At 45.7% G+C, this 10,557-nt stretch overlaps 1 long non-coding RNA gene across 1 annotated transcript; it reads right to left on the bottom strand.

The window, feature by feature from the left end:
• Positions 1-484: 484 nt before the first annotated feature.
• On the bottom strand, positions 485-2,577 carry LOC147574677 (uncharacterized). Its single transcript, XR_015243399.1, has 2 exons — positions 2,417-2,577; positions 485-1,956 (listed from the first exon to the last, which is right to left on the bottom strand). It is a non-coding gene; the product is annotated as an uncharacterized LOC147574677 (long non-coding RNA).
• Positions 2,578-10,557: the final 7,980 nt, after the last annotated feature.

Genomic DNA, 10,557 nt, shown 5'->3' with positions numbered 1-10,557 from the left:
GGTCCCTGCTGCACGTCGAGGAAAACTGAGCACCCCCTCTGGGTCATTCAATCCATGTATATGAAATGTTTCTAATATATAGTACGCATTCATAGTTTACAGCATCCAGTGTATAAGGAAGTGTGATATGTGACACGAAATGCATCCGAGATTGGCAAACCGCGATCATGGGCTAGCCACCTATTGTGTCAAACAGATTTGTTTTTATTTGGACGTGGCCACATGCATTCATTTACAGATTGCCTATGGCTCCTTTCGCTACAACGGCAGAAGTGAGTGGTGACAACACCGTCCCTGTGTCCCACAAGCCTAAACTTTTTACGATCTCTCCCCTTAAGGTAAAATTTGCCCAATCCAGTAACATACAATGTAGTATTTAATATATAACATACTACATAATATATAATGTGACATACCAACATAGAACATACCATACACACTATATGTAAATATAATATATAATATATGACAGCATACATGATCATAATTTGTAAGCAGTCATTATATTTGTCCAAAGTGTGGGGATAAGGTATTTGATGGTTTGTACGATTATTACATTACATTATTACATTAAAGCATTTCACTAATTTAGAGTGTTTGTTCTGTTGGAAAATCTGCAAAATTGTCCCTTGGGGCTGGTTAGCCTACACAGAAACCGTTCTGCAAAAATAATGATTGATACAGCAATTAACAAACACGGCTTTAGTTGAGGTTTTCCTGTTTTCCAAATAAATTGCTAACAGATGTAGTGACTTCTAAGGCTGGTCCACATCAAGGACAGCGGTTCCAGTTGGGGTTGAGCGATTGATTCTCTGGGCCCTGCAGGGACTACACCCGCTGGCACAAAATCAGTAGACTTGAGTATCGTGGCCCAGATGGAGATACAGCTTTGGGGTCTAGAGCATTCAAGAGCTAATTTCGAGGGGTACGCCGTAACCGTCTAAATGTGCGGAACAGATGTATGGAGACTTGCGTACGTGTCTCGGACCCATTCGGTCTTGCCCAGTTTGCTCTTCGGCCGCCGTTAGCGCAAAGCGGCAGGGTGAGGTCGATTGGGTGCAGGCTTTATCCCCCAAGGTGGCATAAGACGGCAGGTCACCTAGTTTGCACGGGGCCCTGTGTGCGCCACGCCTCGTTTTCTGCCCTCTGAGTACAGCAGACAGGTGTGCCCGGGCTGACATCAGGGTCACCACGTGGCTGGTTTGCTCTGCTCCGCGCGGTCGAGGCAGGGGTCTCGGTTAACATGCACTGACCCAGGTATATAAACTCGGCCGACGTGCACGCCTGTCTCTGTTGACAAAGAGGTATAGTGTAGGCTTCCTAGAGCCCAACAGTTCTCATCTGCTCCGCATGAATATTCACTGAGTTCGCAGGAATTAAATTATAGAGGCACCTGTGACACTGAGGGACCTAACCGCTACGTCGGGCCCTTCTGGTCTATTTGGAACATCCACGGAGAACCTTTTGTCCGAGTAAGACAATAAACCTCTCACTGTACGTCTGCTAAACTCAGACCGTCAGGTTCCACTGGCGTGGCAGTGGGCATCGCGGGCCACCTGTGAGTCCCCCCGGGACAGAGGCCCCACATCAGACGTTGGTGGTGTTTCCTTATGGTTCCTGCTCACCTGCTTATGTTCCTTGCCTTCCTCTTCCCTTATGACTTTGATTCTTTTAAGGCATTTGTTTGTATCACAGAGGGTTGGAGACTGGCTTCGGCGGCCCCGGGAATCTGCCTGTGACCAGAGGGGCAGTGTTAGAAAGCTTTCGCCAACAGGGCGCCCGGGTGGCTCAGTCTGTTAAGTATCTGACTTCAACTCAGGTCATGATCTCGTGGTTCATGAGTGCGAGCCCCTGTGGGGCCCTGTGCTGACAGCTCAGAGCCTGGAGGCTGCTTCGGATTCTGTGCCTCTTCCTCTCTCTGCCCCTGCCCCGCTCACACTCCGTCTCTCTCTCTGTCTGTCAAAAATGAACATTAAACACAAATTTTTAAAGAAAGCTGTCACTAGGAAGGGCTTCTCTGGGCTCCTCTGCTTTTCCACAGCACGTGCAGAAATGTCTGTGTCCGCACTACCTCGTGTCCCTTAGACAGTGGCTTCCAAAACACCTCTCCTAGGACCCTTGCTGCTGGCCCGCCACCCTCCTGGTTCCACAAGGTGGGTTGCCCGTCAGCCCCATCCCTGGTAATGCTCTCCGGGAATCTGTAAGCATGAACAGCTACTGATCTACTGATCGGACGCCCTCACTCCCTACCCGTGGCACCATGGGCACCGGGACCCCCACGGGTCTATCTGAGGAGGGGAAGGGGGCCCGGAGAGGAAATGCCAGAAACGGCCTGACCGTGTGGATGCTGTGGCTGCCGCCTCGTTAGTGGGGGGACAGGCCGCAACGGACAGGGGGAGAAGGATTCTCTCATCACCTGCAGACTTTTTTCTCCATTCCTAATTAATTGTGCTCCCGAGGGGGCAGCACCCGGCTCTCGCTGAGAGAAGAGATAACGATCTGCCCTCCCCGAGCCGTGTGCCCTCGCACCGTTGGCTCCGGCATCAGAGAGGTGGCGCAGGCCCGGGCACCAGCCCCACAGAGTGGTTCTGGCCCGGCCTGTCTACCTCGTGAAGCTTATAAAGCCACCGACGTTTCGAAAGCCTCCTGAGCTTTGTTGTTCTGCTGTTATCCCCTCATCCCTTGGGGGCAGTGTGTGTCATCCGCTAATTATTCTCGAACGCTTATTATGCTTATCCCGCTGTGATGTAAGGAGGAAGGGGGGGGGTGCCTCTCTGCCTGGCCGTGGCCCAGGACGCCAGCTACGCGGAGTCCTGAGTGATCCAACCTGTTGGCCACTTCGTTTTCATCCCCGGTGGGCTGTTTATCGACTCGGAAGATTTGGAAACTGCTCTTCCTTCTATGGGTGCTGACGGTCCCGGCTGTGTAGACGTGAGCATCTCGTGCGTGGAGAATTCATCTCTGGTCTCCCAAAGCTGGAGCACGAACTGAGCTTTTCCAAGACGAGAGGGAGGCTGGGGTTGACAGGCAGCCTTTGTTAGGATGGGTCCTACAAGTTGGAGCCGAGTCTGTCTGGGTTCTTCCGGACGGTCGTAGTTCGCGCCCGTCGTCCTATGTGCTGACTGATGATACTTCTCCCACTCTCAAGGGGGCCCCGGTTTGAACGCCACATCCTGTGGTTATCCTGGCTTGCGGTCTTTAGTGGTTCCAGTAGGTGAGCGTCTACACGGTGAGACACGAGGGGAACCAAACACTGTATGTACCTATTCCAGCACTAACTGCCAGCACTAAGTTCCAGCACTAACCTTCCAGCACTAACCTTCCAGCATTAACCTTCCAGCACTAAGTTCCAGTACTAACCTTCCAGCACTAACCTTCCAGCACTAAGTTCCAGCACTAACCGTCCAGCACTAACCTTCCAGCACTAAGTTCCAGCACTAACCTTCCAGCACTAAGTTCCAGCACTAACCGTCCAGCACTAAGCATCCAGCACTAGCTTCCAGCGCTAAATTCCCTCCTGTGTGGAGATACTTTAGATCGTAAAGTTTCTGTGTTCAAAGGAGCAGGAGAAGGAGCTAGACCAGTGAGCCACTGGCTTCCAGCTGTCTACACAGTACAATTCAGGGCTCGAACTCATGACCCTGAGATCAAGACCTGAGCTGAGATCAAGAATTAGACACTTCACTGACTGAGGCACGCAGGCGCCCCAGGTATACTAAAAAATACCTCTATTAAAAAGAAAAAAAGCAAGTTAGAAAATTCGCGATCTAAGCTTCCGCTAACACAGGTAGTATTGCCACCCCGATTGTACCTTTGGGAAAAGAGGTTAAGAGGTTCTCCCAAAGGTGCAAAGTGAGTGGTAAGACAGGGGTTTGAGCTCAGGTGCGTCTGCTGTGAAGCAGGGCTGTGTCCACGCGCTGGGAAGACGGGTTGCAATGTAAGCCAGCATCAGTTGAACCTTTGAGGGTCATCACAGGAAAGCGAGCAAAGCACTCCTTCTAGTATCCAAGCATTGTGGGAAGAGACAGGGATGGAGGAGGGCCAGGGACAAGGGACCAAAAGTTCAGAGGACAGTCGGGGATAGAGGTTCAGAGGTACAGCAGATACCACCTGCTCAGGGTGTTCTCGGGCCCACGCTGCTAGGTGGGACGTGGAAGTCACTGTGGGGAACTTGGCGAGGGACCACAGGGACAGGGGAGGAGTGACCCTACACACAAAGAGTGGTACAGGTTCCCGGCTGCAGGACCAAAGGCGCGGGTTGAGGACGAGACCATGCTCCCTGCCGAGCATGAATGTGTCAGAGTTATGCTCTTGCGTGGAATGGAGACGGGGAAGGGGGAAGGAAAAACTGATGTCGGGAAAGTGGACACTGATGTCAGGAAGGGGAAACTGAGGAAGGGGCTACCGAGGTCAAGGAAGGGGAAACTGAGGTTGAAATGGGGAAATTAATGATAGGAAGCCCTACGGCATTCACCGTATGCTTCGAAACAGGGAGCCTCAAGAGTTCTTAGCTCCGGGGGCCTCGGTCAGCCCCTCAGCGTGGGCCCCTCCAGCCAAGCGGGTCATGCCGTCTCGGGGTCCTACAAGGCTTTGCACTAATGGTCACGCCCATGGTCAGGCAGGGGCGGTAGGTCAAGGGCGTTCTCTCTACATGCCTGAGCACTGCGCTAAGTAGATAACAAAGTACTGCTGAAACTCCCCAGTTAGTCTTTGGTTCATGGAGTCATGAGAGTCCCGATTCCTTGCAATTGGAAGAAAGCAAGGCCTTGTGCGGAAGGCAGGGCTAGCCCTAAGTGTCCTAGCTTGTGACTTCCTGTTCACAGGAAGCGTGGCTGGCACGCTCTGCTGGCAGGCAGCGTTGCCTCCCGTGAGTTGGCTTCCTCAGACTCCGAGAGCCTTTGCTTTTAGATTTAAAAACCGAAAAACAAAATTGCGTTGAAATGACACTCTCGACCACATTGCAGACCTTATTTGGATTCCTCAGTTGTTAAACATGCACTTCTTATTAAAACGTGTGGAAGAACTCACCAGTGAAACTCTTTGGGCCTACTGATTTCTTTTTGTAGGTTTTAAATTACTAATTCAACTTATTGAATAGTTACGGGACTCTTCTCATGGTTTAATCTCGGGTGAGCGTTAGTATGTGTGATTTTTGAGGACTTGGTCGATCTCGTCTAAGTTACTAAGCTTAGGCGTGTAGAGTTGTCCATAGTTTCCTTAGCCTTTTAATGTCTGTGGAATCTTAGTGACACGTCCTTTTCATTCCTAACATGCGTAATTTTGCGGTCTTCTCCTTTTTAATTTGTCATTCTTGCTAGAGGTTAATCGATTTTATTGATTATTTCAAAAAGCAGCTTTTGAGTGAATTTTATCTATTATTTTTCTGTTTTCAATTTCATTAATTTCTGCTCTTTGTTATTTACTTCCATCTGCTTGCTTTGGGTTTATTTTGTTCTTTTTATGGTTTGTTGAAGTGAACGCTTAGATCGTTAATTTTCTAACGTGCTTTTTTCTTCCCTAATAGAAGTATTTATTTAGTATTTCTGGGGCACCTGGGTGGCTTAGTTGGTTGAGCGTCTCACTCTTGATCTCAGCTCAGGGCTTGATCTCAGGGTTGTGAGCTCAAGCCCTACATGGGGCTCCATGCTGGATGTGGAGCCTACTAAAAAAAAAAAAAAAGAAGTATTTAGTGTTATTAATAGAAGTATTTATAGAAGTGTATTTATATAATAGAAGTATTTATAGAAGTGTTCATATAATAGAAGTATTTTGTGTTACTAATAGAAGTATTTATATAATAGGAGTATTTAGTGCTATAAATTTCCCCAGATGTGCTGCTTTGGCTGCATCCCACAGATTTTTCATGTTGTAATTTTATTTTCATTCAGTTCAATGCGTTTTCCAATGTCTCATGAGATTTTCTCTTTGGATTATTTAGAAGTACGTTATTTAATCTTTAAAGTTTGGAGATTTTCCTTTTTTAAAGTAAGGAAATGATCTTTCTGCTGTTCGTTTCTACTTTAATTCCATTATGGTCAGAGAACACTGATTTGTTAAATTTTGTTTTATGAGCCAGAATATGGTCCATTTAAATGGATGTTCCATGTGTGCTTAAAAAGAATATGTACTCTGCTAATGTTGGGGAAATCATTTTATAAATGTTAATTAGACCCCCTGTTAACGGTGTTATTCAGTTCATCTGTGGCCTTGTCAATCTTCTGTCTTGGTATTGTTTTTATTATTGCGATTGGGGTTTTGAGGTCCATAGTCATCGTTGTGCATTTGTCTATCTTTTTAGGTCTGTCAGTTTTCACTTCATGTATATTGAAGCTGTTTTTGGTGCATACACATTTAGAATTGTTACATTTTTTGGTGAATTAATTCTTTTATCATTATGTAATGTTTCTCTTTATCCATGGTAATTTTCTTTGCTTTGAAGGTTACTTAGTGTGATATTAAAATGGACCCTCCTTCTTTCTTTCTATCAGTATTTGAATGTTCTACATTTTCCATCCTTTAACTTTGAACATACTATATAACTATATTTGAAGTGAGTTTCCTGAAGACACCATATAGTGAGCTCAAGTCTTTTTTAGAAAGTCCCTTCTGGGGCCACCTGGATGGCTCAGTCAGTAGAGCATGTGACTCTTTATCTCAAGGCTGTGAGTTCAAGCCCCACATTGGGCATGGGGCTTATTTAAAAAACAAACAAACAAACAAACAAACAAACAAAAAACAACAAAAAAAAAAACCCCATTCTGCTTCTAATCGAGATGTTTAGAACGTTTACCTTTAATGTGATTGTTGCTATGCTAGTTTTTAGGTTGCACATTTTATTATTTTTTTCTGGGTTTTTTTTTTGTTTGTTTTTCTTTACTCTGTTTATCTTTTTCTGACTTCCTGTGGATCACTTGGGGATCTTTTAGGATTCTCTTATTATTCATTGATAGTTTTGAGTATTTATTTTTGTATAGTGTGTGTGTGAGATGTGTGTGCATATGTGTGCAGTCTAGAAATTTAAAATCTTAATGTATTACAGTGTCTTGATATCAGTATTTTACTACTTTCAATGAATTTAGAAAGTGACCACTATTTAGGCTCTCCTACCCACCTTCCTTTTCATAATTTTCGTAAATATTGCCCTACACACATTCAGAACAATACTGGACAATGTTACAACTTATTGCTTTGTATGACAATACACGATTTTGAAAATTTTTAAAATTTTTTTAATGTTTACTTATTTTTGAGAGACAGAGCGCGAGTGGGGGAGGGGCAGGGAGAGAGGGAGAGACAGAATCTGAAGCAGGCTCCGGCACAGAGCCCGACGCGGGGCTCGAACCTGCGAACCATGAGATCGTGACCCGAGCCGACGTCGCAAGCTTAACCGACTGAGCCACCGAGGCGCTCCCTCCTATTGAATTCTTCTAAAGCAAGTCTGTGCTATGGATTCTCCTAGTTTTCTTTCATCTGGGAGTGTGTTTATTTTACTTTCATTCCTAAGAAATATTTTTGATGAATACGGAATTTTGAGTTGACATTTCTTTTCACACTTGAAGTATATTGTGCCGCCATCGGCATGGCTTTTCATGATTTATCCAGACTTACTTGAATCATTGTTCTCCTGCAAGTCGCGTTTCCTTTCTTTCTGGCTGCTCTCATTTTTTGTTTGTTTTTGTTTTTAAAGGCAGTGGATTAAAACATATTTAGGTTCTTTGGATTTTTCCTACCGAGGATTCTCTCAACTTCTTGAATTTGTGGGTTTACGTTTTCAACCAAGTTTTGTACATTTTCCTATTATTTGGAGAAACCTATTATTTCTCCAAATATTTTTTTCACCCTACAACCTTTCTCTCCTTCTTCTGGAACTACCACGATATGCATGTTAACTCTTTTATTGTTGGTGCACAACCCTGACACTCTGTTCAATTTTTCAATCTATCTTCTTACTGTAGTTTATTTAAATTAGATGATTTCCACTGAAATATAGTTAATTTTATTCACTGGTTCCTCTGTCATTTTCCCATCCAGCAAGTTTTACAATTTTGGTTATTGTATTTTTCAGTTTTAAAATTTTCATTGGTTCTTCCTTATATTTTGTATTTGCTGAGATTTTCTATTTTTCTATTTATTTGAGGGGTGTAATTCCTTGTTGGGGCATTTTTGTGATCACTGCTTTAAAATCTTTGCCTATTCATTGTCACATCTGTGTTACCCTGACATTTGTATCTGTTGATTCTCTTTTCTTATTCAAGTTGAGATACTTCTGGGTTTGGGGATGATGAGTAAATTTGGATCAGTCCTGGATGTGTTGGGTATTACGTCACGAGACTTCATTTCCTATTTAAGTATTGTATTTTTTGTCAGGCAGTCAGTCAACCTGCTACCTTTGGAATGTACATCCTGGCTCAATTGTGTGGGCTTAGGTTCAGAGGTCAACTCAGTTTCAAGTGTTTGCAGTGGTATTCTGGATTACCCCGTGGTGTGTTACCCGGAGGCAGTCTGGAACATGGGCAGCATTTCGTGGCGTAGTTCAGTTCTCAAAGTCATTTCACACGTTGGCTTCGCAGGCCCAGTGTGGGTAAGAGGGGTGTGACTTCCTTCGTGGAGTTTGGTACAGTTTATGTGGTCTCATTCTACTGAGATGACACACTTCTAGCCTCTGGGTGGAGATAGCAGGTTTGCTTCTTTGTTTGTTTGTTTATTGGTCTGGGCCAAGTAACGACTGTGGATTGTGGTTGGTGTATAACCCGGACCAGGATATATAGGAAGGAAAAAAATTCCAAGGAACTCAACATCAAGTTGTTCCGGGAGTCCTAAGGTCCCCGGCTGGTCTCCTTCTTCCCTTTCAGCGTCCTGATAGTTGCCTTACGCACTTGATCCAGAGTTCGTTGGTTCTAATTAGCAGGAGGGATGGGGTGCACCCTACCTACTCCGTTTTGTCTGGAACGAGAAATTCCTCCTTTGCTTTTGTGGATCAAATCTTAGTGCACCTTGAACCTGAGGACATACCAGTTTTCACTGATGTTCCTCTCTTTTGAGCTCTTAATTTCCTTTACTAATAGCGTGTAATTCAGCACATAATTATGTACCACCTGTAGTTTTTGCTGGTGCATTCGTGTGACATGGGATGCCTTCCCTAGTGACCCCGTGCTGCACGTCACAGTTCAGGGTCGGGTTTGGACTTCCTGTTTCTTGGATGAATTAAATGGAACTCTAGAATCAATGTGCTTCTGAGGCCAAACTGACCTGCATTCAAACCTGTCTCTACCTAGTGCTACTTGTAGAATCTTGAGTAAGTTAATCTCTTCGAGGTCTGATTTCCTCATCTGTAACTTTATCACAGAAGGTAATGGAAGCATTAAATGTAAAAATGTGCATTAACTGGGGCACCTGGCCGGCTCAGTGAGTTAAGCGTCCCACTGTTGATTTCGGCTCAGGTCATGATCTCACGGCAGTGGGATTGAGCCCCACGTTGGGCTCTGCGCTGAGCCCGGAGCCTGCTTGGGATTCTCTCTCCCCCTCGCTGCCCCTCCCCCGCTCTCTCTCAAAATAAATAAACAAACATGAAACTATATACGTTAATTAATTACCAACTGCAGTGACAGACTGCATAACGTTTTTTCCTTTTTCTTCCATTCTTCTCTGTTTTGTGACAACCCATCCTTCCTTTCATAAAAAGAAAGCGAGACAAGTTGGAAGACAAAAAAAGGAACTTGGGGGGAGCCCCCAGATACATCCTTTTTCTCTCTCGTTGGGCTAAGTTGGGTCCAAAACATTGATCTCTCTTTAGCCTGTGCCCTGGCCTAAGCTCTTTTTCCTTTACTCCTGGTTGGACCTCCCAGAGGGAGAGTCTTCAGGAGATTGTTACACGTGGCAGGTGCCTCGAACACACCAGCGCGATCACCCACCCTTTTCCCACACATTCCAGCCTTTCCACTGACTTTGTAAGCACAGGGGACACCAGATGAGGCAGAGAGTGGGAAAGAACCAGAACTGTGAGCCAAGAGAGCTGCTCAAGTCACCTGCTGGAGTCTGGCAGGCCCTCCACGTCCCTCCTGGGAACCAGCACTCAGCAAGTGACATGCAGCGCCATCCACCAGCCTATGTCCCCGGAAGGCATGGTTTTTCTGGTTTTCCATGGCTTTTCATGGTTTTTCATGGTTTTCCAGTGTACTGCTGGAAAGGGAAGGGGGTCAGGCCTAGCAGGGGTATTGGCCTCAGGTCACTGATGAGACATTTGGGGCAGACGCTTATAATTCAGGAAAATAAAACTGGGGAAGGGAGGAGAATCAATACACCTGGTTAATCAATTTCATCAAGAATAGCAAGAAAGGGGCCCTTCCTCCGTGAGAGGTGATGTTAATCTGGAAAGCTTTCAAGGAGACTGAGGACCTGGGGGTCAGTAGCACGAGGGCTCTCGTCTAAGGACAATAGCCTCAAATCGTCGACGAGAAAAATCAAAGGGGTGTGTTTGCAGAATGGGGAGGGGGGCAGGCAGAGTGGGGGTGCAGTGACTCACGGGGTTAAACCCCAGGCATAACGTGGTAGGTGGGC

Source organism: Puma concolor, chromosome D4 (genome assembly GCF_028749965.1).
Source record: "Puma concolor isolate L17-30 chromosome D4, mPumCon1.1.hap2, whole genome shotgun sequence".
Lineage (NCBI taxonomy): Eukaryota > Metazoa > Chordata > Mammalia > Carnivora > Felidae > Puma > Puma concolor.
This window is presented reverse-complemented; position numbering and strand designations above follow the sequence as displayed.